The 21,007-nt window shown below is 37.0% G+C and overlaps 1 protein-coding gene across 2 annotated transcripts in view; it reads left to right on the top strand.

The window, feature by feature from the left end:
* Positions 1-21,007, top strand: part of LOC131439156 (serine/threonine-protein phosphatase rdgC) — a 148,022-nt gene that overhangs the window by 70,500 nt on the left and 56,515 nt on the right. The gene's annotated exons all lie outside the window — the stretch shown is intronic.

Here is a 21,007-nt window from a genome sequence, read left to right as displayed (position 1 = left end):
CTCACTTTAACGGCATTATCATCTAAGTATTTTGACCAGCCTCAGCCGGTACAGCCACCTATCGGAAAACGGCGGAAGCAAAGTTGTACACCTGATACCTTTTTTTAATAAATTTTAAAAATAGGTATAGAATCCGCTCAAACTTTAGATCGATCGATTCAGCTCGACGAACTGAGCAAATGTCCGTGCGCGCGCGCGCGTATATATATATATATATATATATATATATATATATATATATATATATATATATATATATATATATATATATATATATATATATATATATATATATATATATATATATATGTGTGTATGTGTGTGAGTGAGTGTGTGGTTGCTATTGAATTTCATCTGGATCCGACTTCCGGTTCGGGAGTTACGGGGTAAAATGTGCAAAATGACCTAAAAACGTTCAATCGATTTTCTCTGAAACAGCTCATCCTATTTTCACACTTTGTACATCGTCTCTTAAGCCAGCGAAACAAAAAACGTAAAAAAATTTCTAAACTGGTCTGAAAACTACACAAATCGATAGCCATTATCACTAGGCAACTAAATAAGCCGATTCCGGCTATACTTCCCTCTGGTGATTTTTCAAGTTCGACAATTTTCAAACCTTAACCGCCGGGTAGCACCGCCATACCCATATCCGATTTAGCTTAAATTTTGCATGGGGACGTTTTTCGAGGTGCTTAAACTTTTGAGCACTACCGTTTTAGGAAATTAGAGGTGATCCCAAAATATTATCACCCTTATATGCATTAGAACGGTAAAAAAACGATGTGTTTTGTTGGTTACATCACTTATACCATCATATCTCCGGAACCACCAGTCACAGTCATTTGATTTTCAAAATTGATCATCGGCCTAATAGTAGCTTTCGAACGAGCCTAAGTTTGTTAAAATCGGTTTAGCAATCTTCGAGAAACTTGCGCGGTTCAAAAAAAAAACAACGCGATTTGTCGGTTGTCACTTATATCATCATATCTCCGGAACCAAAAGTCTCAGCTATTTGATCGTTGAACTGGATCAATGGCCCAACAATAGCTTTCAAACGGGTCTAGGTTTGTTAAAATCGGTTCAGTCATCTCCGAGAAGCTTGCGCGGAAAAAAAGTAATGCGTTTTGTCGGTTACGTCACTTATACTATCATATCTCCGGAACCAGAAGTCGTTGCCATTTAATCTTCGCACTAGATCAAGGTTCGCACTAGGTTACACACAGACATTTTCCGATCTCGTCGAGCTAAGTCGATTGGTATATAACACTATGGGCCTCAGAGGATCCGTTCGATAGTCGGCTTTTCCACCAATTCTAATATCTTTTTTTTAGAAAGGCAAAAATGCATTCGAGCCCAACCGATTTCCTCAGAAACCGCTCATCCAATTTTCACAAGCTTACGTTCAAGTGAAAGGTCTTACAACGCCATATAACACTACCAAGTATCTTTTTTCCGTTTTTTGCAATGACTGAGTGGAAACGTATATTGGAGAAGTATAATGAATGAAAAACTAATAGAAAAGATGATTTATTGGAAAAAGATACGCTCAAAAACAGGACTCGAACCAGCGTTATAATGCATTCCGTGCATACGCGCATCCATTTCGCCACTCTGAACGTTGTTATTAGACACTCTAACACGCAGTCAGACATGGTAGAACGTATATCGAACATGGTCTACATCCTTGTCTACATACTGGACCAGTAAAGAAGGTGACAAGCGATTATAAATACACTCGTCTACTCAGTACTTGAGCGGAAGAATAGGTATAAAGTGAGAAGACTAATGTTTGATGGACAGAGAAGATGTTTGGATGTATGGTATCGGTCGGGTGACGGCCAGAATGTAGACCATGTTCGATGTACGCATGTCTGACTGCGTGTAAGAGTGTCTAATAACGAGGTTCACAGTGGCGAAATGGTAGCGCGTATGCACGGAATACATAAGAACGCAGGTTCGAGTCCTGTCTCTGAGCGTAACTTTTTCCAATAAATCACCTTTTCTGTTAGTTTTTCATTCATTTGACTTCTCCAATATATGTTTCCACTCTTCCACTTCCAGTCATTGCAAAAAAACTGAACTTAGTTATGGCGGCTTTCCGTCAAACAAACTAAAAATTAATAATTTTTTTTTCCGGTTCCGGAGTTACAGGCTGATAAGTATAATAATTCACAAACTTAGACTCAAAAAAAAGGGTCAACGTATAGAAATAGACTTTTGATCTTTGTTCGGATCTCACTTCTGGTTCCGGAACAACAAGGTGAGATGTGTTTGAAATTTTTAACCGTCATTCAGAGCGATAATGCAAAAGAAACGAAGAATTCCTATTAACTTGGGTTAAAACTGTTTAGAATTAAAAAGGCTCTGATAATGTATGCCCAAACAAACTTTTTTGTTCCTATTCAATATTCAAAGAAAAATTTCTTAAAGAATCCCTAAGTAATATTAGTGAAAACAATAGTTATATGAGAAAGACATTATAGCACCATTAGGTGAATTGAAACTAATATTCCCAGTAATGTTATATCCTTTCTGAGCATAATGGTCCATTCGATGCCTTTTCTTTAGCCTGTCTGGGTTCGATTCCTAATCCCACACAATGTCCGGTCCGAAAGCCGAATGACCACAAGGTTTAAATCTTTTTAATAAGAAGTGAGGAAACATATAATCTCACTATATAGGATAGCAAAAACGATATCAGCCGAAGACCAAAATTATTGCTAAATTTCCGATGACCTAAAATATCCGCTGGTCTTACAAGCCAGTTGTCTTATGTTCGAGTCCCGACTTGGAAGGATTCTTGGTGTAAGAAGGATCGTAGTACTAGCCATTTAATGATTCTGTACCCTAGAAAAAGGCTGCGAAGTCCGTTGCAACAGAAAGGCAAAATTCCACAAAGGGAATTTGATTGCATGACTTCAATATTTTGTCAATTATCGGTCGGTATCATAAGAGCAAATTCAGCAGCTAGAAGTTCTATATGGAAGATCTATAATAGAGCAGAAACTGGAACAAACGTATCCCCAGCAAGCCGTTCTAGTTTTATTTATTCGACCAGTTCTTCTGTCAAATTTAAATCTGGTCTACGATGCCGTTCTATTTTTTTGTATATTTGAAACACGAGTAAAACACTGCTGGGGCTGCCAGTTTTTCTTGTTATAAAATTCAGATTTAAATTTCGTAACTGGCATAAATTTTGCATCTAGAACTAGAACACTACTGAATATGCCCTAAGAGGACAGTTTCTTTTTTCATTTGTTATTCCATTACTAAAACGTAAACACGCTTGTCTCCTTTTTCTTTGCCTGAAATGACTCTTGAAATCTGCAATTGACAAAGAATTGACGTTTTAGACCACCGTGCCGAGAGTGAGATGGGAGCAATCCATGAAATAATCGTTTCAGTAGAATGTCTGAACAACAGAACATAAGGAAAAATACAGATTTCGCTCGAAGTATTATTCGAACAGCGATTTTGGTGTGTTGTGTGTATCTCTATATGAATTTAGAGTAATAGCCGAGTGCTAAGTTGCATGTCAAGGGCAGTTGTCTAGCCGTGAATCCGGATCGTCTTCATGGGAAACAACAAATCGATTTACCAGCCCCGACCGTCTGCCATGTTCCGGCGCCACACCAGTGTCATGATAGTGAACTGTAAGTGTCTATTACCGGCATAATATTTGTCATTTGAATCTCTGTTCTACGCTCTAGCGTAATCGCCATCGTCACCAGGCTAGATCGCAATGGTCGTAGGTAGAAAGGTCATTTTCCGTTCGTCGGTTTCGAAGCTATCTTGGCACGCAACAACGGTTCTGTCGCAGCAACTAAGGTGTCAAAACAAAGAGTGAAAAATGTAGCAATTTTGCCATTTAGCTATGGCGGCATAAGAACAAGGCACAGCAAAATATGCACCATTTTGCCAACGTTTTAGTGCAGGTATAAATTTTCACCTGGCGTTGGCTGGAAACGTGGGTCGGTCATTACACGGAATTCCACTGTTGGTCCGGCCTTTTAGTGACCGGTGGGCACGCGATTGGGAGTTTTGTTTGTTTTTTTTCCGCTCCGGGTTTGCCATCCGGTAGAGAGGGCTAATAATGGATCTCCGGTGAAAGCCGATACTGAGCACCTCCGGGGAAAGCTTTATAGGGGTCTTCTTCGCTACCGAAGTGAGAACATTTTTCGCGCATTTCTCACCATCACCAGGTAGACATGCTAAATTGCTGTGGCATTTCGGAAGGAAATCTAAATTGGTGGGAAATTGCTGACGGTAAGATAGGTCGAATTATACGGCATCCTTTATTATTATTATTGTAGCTACGAGTGTAATTTTAGATTATGACTTTAAGAGCATGCCCACAAGCGGAACGATCAAGGTGCTCCACTGTGGTGAAAGTGGAAAGTGGTGAACTGAAAAGTCGTGCATTTGTTTTAAAATTGGACATATTATATTTAGACTTCATAAAGGCATTGAAACGATTGAAACCGCTCTTATTATTTTTAGTTAACCTGCTGTATGACCTGCTCCATGCTCAAACTGTGAATCGAAGGAATTGATACTATACGATGTCTATGACCTTTGTCATCGACATAACAATGTTTTAACAGACAAATGTCTGCATGAAGCATATTTTGTCAGTTTTAATTAAAAACACCTGAACTCACCTGCATGTAAGTAAGTCTGATCCTGAGAAATGTTCCACACTTCAGTCAACAGCGAATCGGATGCCATTCTGATCCACATGGAGGGGAAATTAATTGATTTTCATTGTTAATTTCCTGCAATGAATTCGAACCGGGGAAATTTAATTAAAATTGTGTACCATTGCCTTTCGATACGTACCATTGTTAGGAAGTGGCCTTCCAATCGACACACACTAACCCGATTGGACATGTTTTTAGGTGTGAGGTGAGGAGGCAGTTCAGTTACTGCTGTAACCAGAAGTTCGCTGTTGATCTCTTAAGTTAATTGAATAAAACAGAGTGGCCGTAGAATCCGATTGTAAAATATGCTGCATTTGAATTAGTTCGATGATATTGGCATGTTGAATAAAAGATGCTTGCGGTGGGTTATGGAACACTACCATCCGGAAAATGATAATAGGGTTGAAATCGGGAAACAAGCTGAACAGATCTACTGAGACCGGAATTCCATGAGCTAAAACTAAACCTCACATATTATTCAAAGGTTTATAGCAAAAGCTATCTTGCATAGGTTTAGCTTTTAATTAAATGTCAGCAACAGTGATGGGTCATGCAGTAAACTCATTAGAGAGGGAATGAATTTCGCAATGTGGTACTTAATTAGTCTGTATTGCTGTTGGAAATTGTTCACACTGAACAACCCGTAACTCTGGAGTCGAAACTTTGAACCTAGTAGTATTTACCTACAGTCGGATTTGCTATTTCTGACCAAGAATAAGAGAGCTCAGCTTAGAAATGATAGTTGCTTTATATACGAACGGGTGGGGTAAGGGTCATTTCGCCGAATGCCAAATGATTTAAAAAACAGATAAAATCTTTTCTTCGTGATTAATTCAGAAAGAGTACTCCCTCGATTGAACTTCATAGATTGACAAGAAAGGTTTTTTTTTCAAGAGAAGTCTCGGCAAACAAGGATTAGTTCACCGGTTGTGTAATCACTATTACTTTTGCCCGGTGGGCGGAGTGTCGTAAAACATTCGACTCAGTTCGTCGAATTGAGCAATGTTTTCTCGGCAATGCCTTACTAGGTTTTCTCAGAGATGGCAGAACCGATAATCGCAAACGGATTTCCAGAATTTCATCCGGATCCGATCGAGTGTTAAAAGGCTGCGGAGTAACTTAAGGCGGCGATGCAAAACACGTAAAACATTTTCTAAACTGGGTTCAACACTATTTCAATCGGTAGTTATTGTCAGTAGACGAACAAACAAGAATCCGGAAGCACCGAATACAGTAGTCATATACTCCAAAATTGAACTTACTCACTTTTCTCAGAGATGGCTCGATCGATTTTCACAAACTTGAGTTCAAATGAAAGGTCTTATGATTCCACACAAAATTCCTGAATTTTGTATGGAGTCGCCTTTAGTCTCCAGAACTACACGATGATAAGTGGATAAAATTTCGAACCTTAAAGTACGATGGCTAAAAAATATCATATAAAATCTTCTAAATTTGACTTGAACCTAGTAGCGTTTGTGAGTCAGTAGAGGCGTGCCTTTTCCAAATGTTCGGCCACCAATGGAAATTGATCTTCAATGTCAACTTCTCGTTTTGAGCTGCCTAGATAGCCGTGTAATGTGGGTAGCGGTTTTCAATTGGCTAAGAATAACACGAAGGCCCACCTGCCCCGATGGTATAAGTCCACCAAACAGTTAAGTCGTGTGGCATCCGGCGGTATTATTTTAACCAAGAATTGATCTACTGGTTTCCTGTTCCATGTCGTAAACGACCACTAAACGTGAGCTCGCAAGAGTTCCAAATGCGGGATGATGCAACTATTGCATCTTCATCTTACGAGACAGGACCTCATAATATGGATGATACAGTTGGGATTTCACCCGCTGAGAATTGTCACCCATCAACTATCTCGGGTGAGTTGGCTAGAGTTGGTACCACGAATAGAAGATCCAGCTTTATAACTGTCAACTTGTTGGATAAGACACAGGATTCGTTCCAAGGCTGCATCCAAACATGCCAGCTACTGGCACAGCTTGCAAACTTGTACTCAGACAACAACATTTTTACCAGATTTAAATCCGAAAATGTTAAAATGTCTATTGCATTTTTCCAAGCATCATTGCAGGATTCTGGTCAGAGCTCTAACTGGACATTGCAAACTCAACCGTCACATGACTACTATTTAGCGTCCTGAGTATTATTTTTGTGATTTGTGTAAGTGTGATTGTGTACTTTATAGCACTTGCTATGTAACTGTCCCGCGTTAACGCAACTAAGTATCCGAGCTTTTGGTTCTCCATACATGGTTGAATCTGTGTATGGTGAGCTAAAACTGAAGGATATTTCTCACCCAATATGGTTTGGAGCAATAGTCAGAGGAGTTCATTATTTTTCCTGAAGTGAATGAATCTCTTCTGTTTCTACCTTAAATAGTTCTAGCAGATTGTTTGGCATTCTTTAGGGGGTACCGAATTTACTTCTGCTCGTACATACTGCGAATTGTTCTGCATTCTTCCAGGAAAGCAGAATGGTGTTACTTTTGTAAAATCTTTAAATTCTCTCGGGGGTTGGAGGTCAGGAAAATGATGAGAAGCCACGGCATGGCACAAATCTCCAAGTAACTAGGGAAACGTGCCACTTTAGCCAATTAGGTCTGATTCCTGATAGTTGATGGCCGTACAAACCTACTTCGTTCATACCGGTTCCCGGATGCCGCACGGAACCCCTCGCGATCGTGCAACAAACAAAATATTAGTTTTTTTCCTGAAATTTATTGGTTAAAATTTGGTACAACTAATCGATTGTTGTTTTTTCTAAACTGTCATTTTTGTTTTTCGATCAACAGAAACGATGGTTGAAATAACAAAATTTTTGGTTGAAAAAAGACACACACACACACCTTTCAATTTTAATAAAGATTTTAGTTACAACAACCGACCTTGTTTCTGATTTAACAGTTATGTGAGCTGAAAAACAAATCGGTTTTAGTTGTTTTAGATATTGCTATTAGTTATTTCAACTTAAGCAAAATTTTTGATTTTGAATGACAATAAAATATTCCTTATTGATATACGTTCTGATTTTTAAATGAAAATTCGGTATGTTAAGATATATAAAAAATATGTAATATTTTATATTAATAATATACTGTCTTTTAGTAGCGCTGGTGTCAACGAAACTTTCTAATTGTGACCACTATATTACTTACGAACAAAAACTCGAACCGAATGCACTGATTTTTATTTTTTGAGCCATTGCAACACTTTGTTCATACAATTTTTGTACATGACTTGAAGATAACATCATGCTCATTCATTAACATGCATTTCACGATGGAGAATCAAGTTGATTTTAAGACCAAAATTCAAACGTATACAAATCACTGGGTTCTAGTTTTGCTTAAACACGTTTTGTTAATTGCAATATCTCTAACGGCTATCAATTCTGTGCAAAGCACTACTTTATATCAATCGTTTCTTCTTGTAACACCAGAGCAGTAAAGATGTAGATAATTTATCATCACATTAATATTCTGACAACTAGTGTTATGATATACATTAATTTACTATCATTCAAAAGTTACTCTTCACGAGTTTTACAAACGTATAATAAGCGAATTTCGTTTGCATGAAAATGTTTAAGAAACGCGTTTGAATTTCAACAGCAATTTCAGACAGCATTAAAAACAACATATTTTTCAACTACTTCAATATGTGCAAATCAAATAGGAAATTGGTTGAATCCACTAATGATTAGTTAAAACAACAACTGCAAAAATCAAAAATTGCGAGATCGTAATTTTTTGACTCGAGGGTTTTCCGTGCGGTTTCGGAATTACCTGCAATAGTCGAACTCACTTCGTTTTTCTTAGAGATGACCTAATCGATTTGAGAATTGTTCATTTTGTAGTTTATACTGGACACAAACTTTTTGGTTTTCTTTCAAGAATCAAAGAAAATTATTTCGAAGAATACCACAATATTATATATGAGAATAGGAGTGATATGAGAAAGGCGTCATTACACCACTAGGTGGCCTAAAACAGGTTTTGGATGTAACATCACATTCCAAAAAACCATTGCTGTTGTGTCAATTTCATGTTAGCGTCATATACATTTAGTGAAATGACTATGTCGAAATACTTGCCAAATAGAGCATATTTGCGGGAAGTGCTTATTCATAATTTTGTTTTGAAAAAAAAAAAGAGTTCTTCTGAGTCCCATCCAATTCTTGTTGATGCTTACGAAGAACATGCACGACTTGCGAACGATATACGCTCTATATTCCTAAATGACCATCTGAATCGGCCAGTATTAGTCGAAACTTTGTTTTCGTTCGGCACGTCAGGAAAGACTTTTCTGTGCTTATTACAAGTGTGTTTCAAATAGCGATAACTTTACGTCTGCTTAGCGGTTCAAATTGAACTGTTTAAGTTTGCTGCTTACTGTTCAATTTGAACTGCTCTGCACTGACGAGTCTAAGGCGAAATGTAAAGATAGTTAAGGGTGTATCGATAAGTAGTTAGCAACATTCAAACAGTTATTACTCTGAAATGCCTTTTTTTTTTGCAGCGTGCTTTGTTTGTTTACATGTCAATAACAGCTGCGCAATCGATTGGTTTCGGTACGGTTTATCGTTTCATGATGAGTCGAATTGATCTGGAAACACGAAAGAAAATTCTGCACACTTGGTGCTCAGAAAGTGGTGTCACGTACTACGAAACTGCAAAACGGGTGAAAGTGCACCACACCAGTGTCAAAAATATTATCGAGAAGTTCGGTAAGACACTTTCCATGAAGGATTTGTCCCGATCCGGTAGGAAAACGGGTCCCAGCCAGCCCGGCCGGGACTTAAATGTGGTTGAGTACATCAGAAAAAAACCATCGGCGTCGACGCGGGATTTGGTCAAGCAGTTCAACACCAGCATCGGGATGATTCAACGGATCAAAGTTCGGAACTCCCTGAAAACGTACAAGAAACAGAAGGTGCCGAAAAAGTCCCTGGTACATCAAGTTCAGGCCGAAACAAGAGCGCAAAAACTGTATAACCGGATTCTACAGAATAAAGACGGATGCATCCTGATCGACGACGAAACCTACGCCAAGGAAGACTCTCGAGCGCTGCCCGGACCGCAATATTATACGAAATCGGTGTACCAGGACCTGGACGCTGACACCACGTTGGCGATGGAAAAGTTTCGGCAGAAGGTGTTGGTTTGGCAAGCAATTTGTACCTGTGGTTTGCGGTCGTCGATTTTCTTCACGAAGGGCACAATTAACGGTGTACGAGGAAGAATGTTTGAAGAAGAGAATGCTGCCACTGTACAGAAAGCATAAGGCTCCTCCTCTCTTCTGGCCGGTTTTGGCTTCATCCCACTACGCCAACTCCGTTCTACAGTGGTTGTCAAAAAATAATGTACAATTCGTGGAAAAGGTCATCAACCCACCGAACTGCTCGGATCTTCGGCTAATTGAAAGGTATTGGGCAATTGTCAAGCGGCACAGAATTTAATGAAGAATGTCAAGTCCAAAGTGCAAGCGTTTCACAGAAACTAGTATTTTCTGCAATACAATCAGTGAAATGCATTAAAATGTAATTTTTCTGCAATATATTGAAAACTGATGTCAAAATATGTTTTTTTTGCTTTTTTATTCAATAATCAATGTTGCTAACTACTTTTCGATACACTCCTTAAGTGTGAATGACAAAGGAGGCTCAGGTCAACCCTAAGATTTGATGATGCTGAATTACAAGGATTGTTGAACGAAAACAACACACAAACTCAAGAGCAAATGGTGAAGAGGTTAAAAGTTACTAGCGAAGCAATTCCTGAACGTTTAGACCCATGAGAAAGATTCGAAAGGTGGGAAAAGGGGTTATTTATGGCAAAAACAAAAACCAACAAAATGTAAGCTAAGTGTAACAAAGTATAGAAAACCCGGCTAAGTGTTTTTAATGCAAAAAACCGAATGAACGTTTTGGCAAACTGCCATTAAAAATATTTTGACAAACTGTCACTGTCGGATGAAGCATGGTTTGCCTGTTTGTTATGGATATCCTGATTCTAACTGCGCTTGACAGCGCCAGTCAGCCCTAAAACTTGGAATGCAAAAACCGGATAAAACCATTTGTTCCAGAAAAAAACAATTTCATTTCGCCGAAAAGTCAACTGAAAACAACTAACAGAGCATAAATGTCGAAGAAGATTTTTCATATTTTTACATAGTCACTCTAAATAAAGAATTGAAACCCGTTCAGCACGTCAGTATAGACATTGCACTTCGATGCAAAACGAATAAGTGTGCGCAAATAGCAAAAACTTTACGTCTGCTTAGCGGTTCAAATTGAAATTGCCGAGTTTTGCATTAAGCAGTTCAATTTGAACGCTATGAATGTCGCTATGCACTGAGAAGTCAAAGACGAAACGTAAACATATCATTAGAAGGATTGAAAGCTGAAGCACTTATCACCATCATCACTTTATAATTCCGGCACTGGCAATTGTATGCAGACAAAATGCGGAAGTTTTGTATGGGACTACACTAAGACCTCAATTTATGCGAACTTAATTTACTTAATTTTATTTACGTGTTTTATTCGAAATAACGCGATTTTTTATTTCATTTACGCGATGACGGCGTAAAAAAGTTTTTGCATGATAAAGGAAATATTTTTTTTGGAAAATCGTGGGCATCCGAGAATTCTCTGGAAAAAAGAAACCAGTATATGAACGCGTGACTGGTGACTTTTGCATAACTTTTGAGTACGGTATGTTCTCTGAATACTATGTTCAGCAAATTGGCATACTGTGGTAATATCTGTGAAAGTTCTTGTCCATCCAAAAATTCCTTAGAATATAGGCCTTGAGGTCTATTAACTAAACCGATGACACTAGTGGGTTTCTTTTTTGTGGTCCACACTCGTGGTATCACATTAAATTAGTTGGATCATTGCGATGAGTTATGAGGTAGTGCTTGTTCATCCAAACTACTTGGAGTGTAGGCATTAAGATCTACCAGCGTAACCAAGAAAACTATCACGATCCTTATACACGGTTCATGTTCGTGATATTACATACACATCATTTGCTTATTGTGAATATTCTAGATCATCCAAAATCTATCTGGAGTTCCTCACATCTACCAGCATAACAAACCGCAAAAACGAACTTATTGATCACGGTCTATATACGTGATTCCACATACAATTGAGATGTTTGTTGTAGATGCTCTGGGTCACCCAAAAACTACTCCATACTCGCGATTCGCTAAAGTCCCTGGATGACTGAAAATGTTCCTGAAACAGATCAGAATAGACAAGTAAGCAATATGCCCGATCAAATGCACATAACAAAATCATAGCACAAATATATCAACAGTTGATGTGTATAACAATCTGTGTTATTTTGAGATATTTAACGAATGAAAACTGTTGAAAGTTAGAAATTATAATAACAATATAATAACAAAATCTGTTATGATGTTTTATTTCCGTTTGCAAGACTTATGACAACGTTCATAAATTGGAAAATGAGTTCTTCTGTTGCTTTATATCGAAATATAATGATCAAAATATCAAAAAACTAAAACAAGAAACCAGATTACTAAATAAATTATTCATTGAATAAAAAAAATCATTCAACAATTTTGAATTGACGCGATGCTAAAACTGACTGAAATATAGTTTTTCTGTGTTAAATTTGCTATCTAATTTATAATTTTTTATTATTTATTTTATTATTTATTTGTCGTCAATCAAAAGTAGACCATAATAATAATCGTATTAAATTAGTAAACTATTCTAAATAGATCACTGAATAATGTATATTTATGTATAATTTATTATGAATTAAATAATAATAATTAGCTTACCGAATAGAACTGTTTTTTGACATAGTGAAATCGACAGCTTCTGAATGCTTATTGTATACAGCCATCAATTGATTTATTGGCCCACTTTTTGCATAGTTTGTTCGCTGGTGGTTTGTAATTAAAATATTTCGATTTCTTAAACGCCGAGATGGTATGTAAAAAATTAGTTTGGACAGGAGTTGACTGGAATCTATGCGATTCGAGACAATGTCATTCACAAATGAGACCATTGAAAATTCTCTGCGTTCTTTTAATGTTTGAATGCTTATCAGCATACAGCGGGCTTTATATGACGGAAGAGGAAGTCTTACCCAACCTAATTTACGAAGTGAAAATAACAAAAATTGTTTTTGAGCTGATTCCATTCGATCTTCCCATGTGATTAGGTAAGGTGACCAAACTAAGCTACAGTATTCTAGTACTGACCGAACATAGGCAATGTATAATGTTTTAATTGTATACGGATCGTGAAAACAGTAACAAAATCGTTTTATGAATCCTAGCATGTTATTGGCTCTGTTTATGATTGTATTGTAATGGTCAACAAAAGTCATTTTAGAATCTAGTATTATTCCTAAGTTCCTAATTCTTTCGCATTTTTTAACTGTTTGACTTCCAAGAGTAAGTATCAAGTCAGGTGTATTTTGTTTTTTACTGAATGTTATTCTACTGCATTTTTTCACATTTAGTTGAAGAAGACTTTTGTTACACCATGTATAAGAAGAAAGAATTGGAATCCTGACTTTTCTCTATTTCTAAAAATAGTTTTATATCGTCTGCGTATATTAGAATTTTTATATTTTTTAAATAAAGGAAATGTCGTTAACAAACAAGAAAAAAATAAAAGAGGACCTAAATGAGATCCCTGGGGACCCCGGAACTGACGTGAATGGGGCTCGACTTTTTACCCTTAAATTTTACAATTTGTTGACGATTTGTTAGATAAGATTCCAACCATTTAAGAAGACCTGGTAAGATTCCCAATTTCTGTAATTTGAACATAAGCATGGGTATGTCAACACGATCGAATGCTTTGCTGAAATCTGTATAAAGAGCTTCAATGTAATTTCCCTTGTTCATGGCGGTCAGGGTATAGTGGACGAATTCAAGCAAATTAGTAGTAGTGGAACGTCTTTTGAAAAATCCATGTTGCATGTGAATAATTCTATTTTTTATTTGACTAAACAGTTTGTCATTAACGATCGCTTCAAAGAGCTTCGGAATGCAAGGAAGAATAGCAATCCCGCGATAGTTGCATATGTCTGATTTTTTCCCATTTTTGAAAATTGGTATAAGGAAAGAGTTTTTCCACGGAACTGGAAAAACTCAAGACTGATGCGAATTACTAGAAAAGCCAACACAAAGGGGTTGCAAGATCTAATGCTTTTTTTTTTCATAAATATGGGTGGAATCCCATCAGGTCCGGCACTTTTAGAGACATCCAATATGTTTAGGACATCTATTATGTCTAGCACTTCGATTTGATTTACATTAATATCTTCAGTAAACTCTGGAAAGAAATTAAAATATTCACGATCGCGGTCATCTTCAGAAAACTTCGTGTAGATTTGTTGAAAAAATTTAGCGAAAAGATTACAAATTTCTTGTGAGTTATTACCAATGTTTTCCTGTAGATACATTCTTGACGGAAAGTTTTCTGATTCTAATTTGTTTCTAACATAACTATTCTTTAGTTTTTTTGGGCAAGACTTTATTTCCTGTTCAGTTCTAGAGTTATACTCTTTGAATGCAGTATCAATTGCTAAACTTAGTTGGTCACAGATGTGTATGTAATTCGATTAATTGTCACTATTATTTTCTCTTTTGTACTTTTTATGAGCTTTTTGTTTTCGATTTCTTAGGTTTCTAATATGCTCGTTATATCAAACCAATTATTACCAATTTATTAATTTGGTTAATTTCTGCCTTCGGACTTCTGTAGTTATATAAAATTCAATAATAATTGTGATACAAATGTTTCAAAATCTGTTACGATTTTGTTCCCGCTTTTTTGTTATGATTTTTGTTATTTTAACAGGTTACCAACCAAAAATATTTCAAATTTTGTTACAAAATATTCCTGAAATAAATTACTCCAGTTGTTATAATTCTGTTATTTCCATCTGATAGCTCCATGAGCAGCATTGAAAAACTATACAAAAGCTGCGGATTGTTTGTGTAGATCTTGAGATCTGTTTTAACTGAAGTTCATGAATTACTGATAACATACCTGGAACAGCTATAAATAAACAAGTAAACAATGTGTGGATCTAAAAATATGAACAGCAAATAAAAAAATAGATACTACCGTTGTAATTCGTGCTGTGGCACAGAGTAGTCTCTGAGGACAATATTTCAAGTAATTCTTGGATTTTGGAATATCTGTTACGGATTTCCATAGTCACAGAATATACTCAGAAGGTCCTATATGCTTTTGCGTATGAACGTAGTTAGATTTTTTGTGTTATTTACACTAAAATCGAATGGAATTGCAATACCGAAAAATTTGAAACAACACGATGTTTTACTTAATTTATGCACCCCCGACTTTGCGCCTAAATTGAGGGTCCGGTGTATTATATCTTTCATTTGGATCTAAGTTTATGAAAATCCTGAACAATAACTATTGAACACCCAAAAAAATGCTGAAAATTTACCTCCTTGCCCCATTCTTTCCTACATCACCCTGCTAGCAATATAATGATAGTTTCAAGTCAACATAATAATCATATTGTCGTTTTCTCAAACTTGTGTGACACCAAAAAAGGACTGTGGTTTGATGTACATTATTCCCATATGTCGCCAATAAGAAGCTACTGGTGTTGTTGTTTTCTCCTCCTGTACGACGGTTCTTACATTCATCAAAGTGATCGCAGCGAGGACGCAATGTGGAGTAGTCCCCCGTCAATAGCAGCTGTCGCCAATTAAGCGGTTCGGATGCTGCGCCACGCTACTGAACATCAGATAATACCAACCCAGATCTTTGATAGGCTGCTTATGTTGGTGAAACAGTTTGATCTCGAGAACGTAGATAAAATGAAACACATAAAATTCTTATGCTGTTCTTAAATTTATCCTGGCGTGAACCATTTTGTTTCGCTCCGTTGCTACAGGAAGAATAATTGGCGATATACAACTGCGAACATCACAGCAATGTCGCTTTTTGATGTTTCGTCGAGATTGAATTATGCAAATTTTAGAAGCATCCTAGTGGAAATCCCCGGGGTTGGAGGATGGTTAAAATAACATTCCATTTTTTTGTTGTAATTTCGTTCAATTTTAATGAAAATCTCTAAATCAGCACAGAGAGGCATTTTCATTATTTTTGTTGTTAATTTGGAGATTTTTTATGCTCTTTGAAAATACTATGAAATTGAATGAATAACTTTAATGAAATTAGGGTTTCATCGTAATAATCTTAAGCACACCTGAGCGTACTAAGCGTACTTTTTGACAGGAAAGCATTTTCGTTAAGCAAATGTTTGCTCTGTTATTTCATCATATTTAACCATTGTACCTCATCACATATTTGCTCGCGAGTTCAATCGTATCCCACCGGTTGAGAAAAAAAACTGCTTAAGATTAAATTTCCTGCTGTGGTACGAACTTTTCTGTTTGCCAAATAAAAGCAAATCGAAGTCTAACGACCCAAACTGCGGGGATCTGTTTGCTGTGAAAAGTAAACCCTCGACCCATTTTCCATTTCGTCAGTATTTATGTGGCTTCTCCAGGGATATGAGGTGGACGGCGAGAGAATCATTTCGCACCTTTCACGTGGGATCTATGATTTCGATGTATTTCGGTCTGCAATGGTCGTGTTGTAAACAGGAGCAACCCCAGCCAGTGGGTGGAACTAAGATAAGCGCCAGAGAACCGACCCCGTCCTAATCGGTAAGGGTATGCTTTCCGGTTGGTTTGGTCCGTTGGTGATTTGTGCAAAGTGCGACAAGAAACTGCTTTGCTGGGCCTGCTGTTGCGGTAGCGAATGCGTCATAATTCAATTTGTTTTCATTGTTCTTTATGTTTTTTTTCTCTGTGAACGTTTCTTTTTCTGTTATCTGGTACAAAAGATTTCACTGAAACGATACTATTGCCTAATTTTTTTTGTGGCTTAGAACATTCACAAGAAGAAAAGGGCAGTCTAAAATAAAATTTCGTCTGAAGATCTGATTAGAGAAAGTGAAATTGCGTAGGAACTTCAACAACAAGTCGAGAGTCTTTGAATTTCACGAGTAATAAATAGTTTCATCATTTCATTACACCTAGTGTTAACTGCAACTTTAAATTGCGTGCGAAATCCTAACATTTTGGTTGCGTTCTTTTGAATCCAACTAGCTTTATTCCAAGTTGAAAATTTGGTTACCATGAATCGTAGAAGTGCAAAACCGCAAAGTTTCATAACCAGAGCGCATGGCAAATTCACTTCAACATGTTTACTTTGATTGAATGTATCAAGCCACGTACTTTCAATTATAAATGAATGAAATTTTGATTAGTAGTGAACAGTGTCCTATTTTGTCTGCTAAAAATCTCCGGCATATCAAGAATTCAGTTCAATATTGAATCAATTATGGGACATTCGCCGAGCCAGTGAAACTTTCACTTCAAATAAGAGCGATTGCGTCATCCTGGTGCTGGTCGTTTGCATTGTGGCAAAATACAACGAAAATTGAAAAACGATGGGGAACATTGTACAAAATCAGCTTTTCTAATTGATGCTACATTTATTCCAGCCTACACAGTTGACTCGTTCAGTAAAAATCAGAATCCAATTCTAGGGTTTAGTTCTGAAATTCAGTTTCAAAATCTAATACCTGATATTGTTTTCAATTTCAGAAGCCAGATTTAAAATGTGGTTCCTCGCCTAGAATCCAAGGTCAGAATCAAGTACCATAATTCTGGATCTGAAACCGATAAACTCGGGGGTTTTAAACCGACTTCTGAATCTGAGATCAGGATTGATTCGAGATCTGAACGTAGAATTTTTAAACGGAATTCTGGAACTCCAGATCCAAAATCCAAAATCCGAAATCCAGGAACAGATATCAGATTAAATTGTATTTCATTAATTGAGTTCTAAATTGTATTCCAGAGTCCAGGTTCGGAGCTCTGAACCAGAATACAAGTCTAGAGTTTGGCCACTAATTTGTCACTTGAGCGTTTAGTAGAATAATTTCACTCGACTAATATTTTAACACCATTCAATTCTACTATATATAGTGAAATTACATGGTGGTAAAATATTATTCTACTCGAATTTGGTTCCAAAGTTCAGTTGTACAATTCTAGAAGTGTAACTGAATTTAGGAACTAGATTCGGAAGATCTTTGAACTACATTCTGGATCTTCTGAGCTGAATTGTCGATCCGAATTTGAAAACGAAATCCTGGACCGAAATGCTGTAACTAAAATTCAGCTGCGGATCAGAATCCTGGTCCAGAGTTCAGCGCTTGGTTCAGAGTTCAAAACCGAGAAAGAATCCTGGTCTCGAATGATGAGTTTAACTATTCAGAACTCAGTTACTGTGCTCAGGTTAGGAATTCAATACCTGACCCTAGCATCGAAATTGAGTTTCAGATATCAATTCTAGCATTCGAATCAATTTCAGTTAAAAAATTCAGAATCGTTAACGTCAGAGAAACTGACTTCGTATTCACGTCATCCAGTTATGTCTCTGACATTACCCACACGCCTTTTTTTTGTCGAGTTTTGGCTGTCATTTTTATTCACAATCACGTTATTCAATCATGTCTCTGACATTATCCAATCGCTTGTTCAAACTGTCACAAAATCAGCGCGTTTTTTCCATGCTCGCTTCAAACATATTAGTTGATATTTCCTGATCTATTTGGAAGTAGTTCGTGGTATATGATCTCTTTTTTTTCGTTTTCTCCGTGATTCGGACATGGCCTTACTCATGTGAATATTCGGTTAAACGTGACATGTTTTTTTCGCAATACCACAAAAAAATATTGCCTATTAAAATTAATGCAATTTCATAGGAAATAATCACTTATGTATCAGATGTACCAGGTAATAATTCGGGATTTTTTGAATGAAAATAATCCTTGATTGTGAACAACTGGTTTAAGATACTTTTGCCAAAGAAGTTACCTTCAAAAGCCATGCATTATTTCCATCTCTCCATCAATTCACGAACATCACACCGAAAAAACTGTTCATCGTTTGAAGCGATATAATCCTAAAACCATATTCTATATTTTCATAAAGAATGAAGTGCTGCTCAGCAAAAGCGTGAGACATCTATGCAAAACAATTGATAGTCGAAAGGGGCTAAGTTAAGGGAGTATGGCGAGTGGGACAAAAGTACGAGCTGAGAGATGATGTTTTAGATCGCTTTCACTGTATGTGCGGGGGCACAAAGCCTAGGTATTACGTTCCTTTTGTGGAATTTGAGCTTCTATTTCAACAGACTTGGTAGCCGACGCATAGTGCACAGAACTATCGCATGGTTGGTGCTATTCTATTAAAACTAAGAATCCTTCCAGATCGGGACTCGAACATACGACAACAGACATGTAAGACCAGTGCCCTATGCATTGAACCCTCAATCCGAACCGCAGTTTCCCGAACAACGCTTGATACGAATCCATCATTTGCTTCCGGTAGCGATGAGTATATATATATATATAATATATATATATATATATATATATATATATATATATATATATATATATATATATATATATATATATATATATATATATATATATATATATATATATATATATATATATATATATATATATAGTTTCCTCTGGTTTGAGAAATTCGTAGTACGAGACAACTTTTAGATCCCATCAAATGCTCAGCATTGTATTTTCCGAATCGATTAGGCTTTGCAGATGATGTCGATAGTTGATCAGGATAGAGCTGGGCATGGGATTCTCAAAATAAAGCCATTTCTCATATCCCGTTATGTTTCGGCGCAGAAACCTCTTTGTTTCATGTCGAGACAACCAAATTTGGGCTCATCTTTTCTCGGTTTTCCTGCTGTCTATCATTCAGTTCATGAGAAACCCATTGTCTCACCATCTGAATCTTTCCCATGACCGAAGTTTAACCTCTCTGCCATTTATTCTTGAGTTTGGCTATTGTCTTCTTTCAGCAGTCCATGCAATTTGGCATCTTCATTTTTTTTGGGTTGGTCTGTGGTTGGTCACAAGTTGTGACCGACAGAGATGGCATTTCACCAGAGTGATACACGCTGGAGTCAGATTCTTGTCCACACCGAGGGTGAAAAAACGAAGCACCGCACAAAGAGGAAAGCGCACTTCTTCTCAGTGTCGAATAGACGGCATTTGAGTGTGTGCTTGTGGTTAAAGCAGCTGTCGGGAGTGAAACACATTCTCTTCGCATGAATCGCTCTCACGCGCTCTCGTCTAAATACACCCAAGTGACCACTGGCGCGTGATGGTGAGCGAACACTTCTGTGAACTTCAATTAATAGAGAGTAGATCTGGCCTTGCTATGAAAAATTTGCAAGGAGAACCGAAAATTTTACGATAAATTGTTTTATTTTGCTGATTTTGCGTGTCCACGCTTCTTCTACGCAAACCATACAGCAGAGTGCTCACCGGCGTGTACACCTCTGTGAAAGTATCTCAGAGAATTTATTCGCTAATGCTCTAGCACTTTGGTGCGATTCAGTGGAAGAGGTAGAAGGAAATAAACAAACGCACTCATTTTTTTTGCATAAATATCTGTTTATTAATCTTATTTTTGTGTATTACATCAACATTTTACAGTACAAGTGTTTTGACCCTTTGGCCTTTCATCTTTGTTGTTCATACGATTCGTTATTAATAATAGGTGTTTTAGTTACTCTTGTTTTACATACTAATGTTTAATCATAATATTTATTTTAATTATTAATAAAATATCTACCTACTTATAACTATCCCTAACCTAATACGTACAAATTTTGAATTATTTGTATTTCACCTCTCTTCAAATTTAGTGCAGTATTGTTCGAATTTTAGTTCTAGTATATCCAGGGAAGCCATCTCATGTACTTCACTAGTCCTTGTCCAAGGGAGTAGATTTAGAATCATCTTTAAGATCTTACTTTGAATGCGCTGAAGCCTAAGTTTGTGTGTTCGTGCACAGCCCCGCCAAACAGGGACTGCGTATTCAATTGCGGGGTAGATGATTTGTTTATAGACAGCCATCTGATTCTTCAGGCACAGTTTAGATGTTCTACAAATCAGCGGATACAGAGACCTGATGAGTATGCTGCATTTTTGAACGATTTTGTCAACATGTGACCTGAATATCAGATGTCTGTCGACAAACTCACTCATGATGCGTGCACACTTTATACAACAGTGGTGTACAAATGTGAAAGAGAAGAGCTCTCGTTGAAGTTGTCAGTGCGAGGGGAGAAATTTTGGTTGCTCTTCGTCACACAGAGGAGATAGACATCTCTGGTGACCGATAGAGCATATA

This window comes from Malaya genurostris, chromosome 3 (assembly GCF_030247185.1).
Source record: "Malaya genurostris strain Urasoe2022 chromosome 3, Malgen_1.1, whole genome shotgun sequence".
Taxonomy (NCBI): Eukaryota; Metazoa; Arthropoda; class Insecta; order Diptera; family Culicidae; genus Malaya; species Malaya genurostris.
Note: the sequence above shows the minus strand (reverse complement) of the source record. Positions and strands in the feature narration are given on the sequence as shown.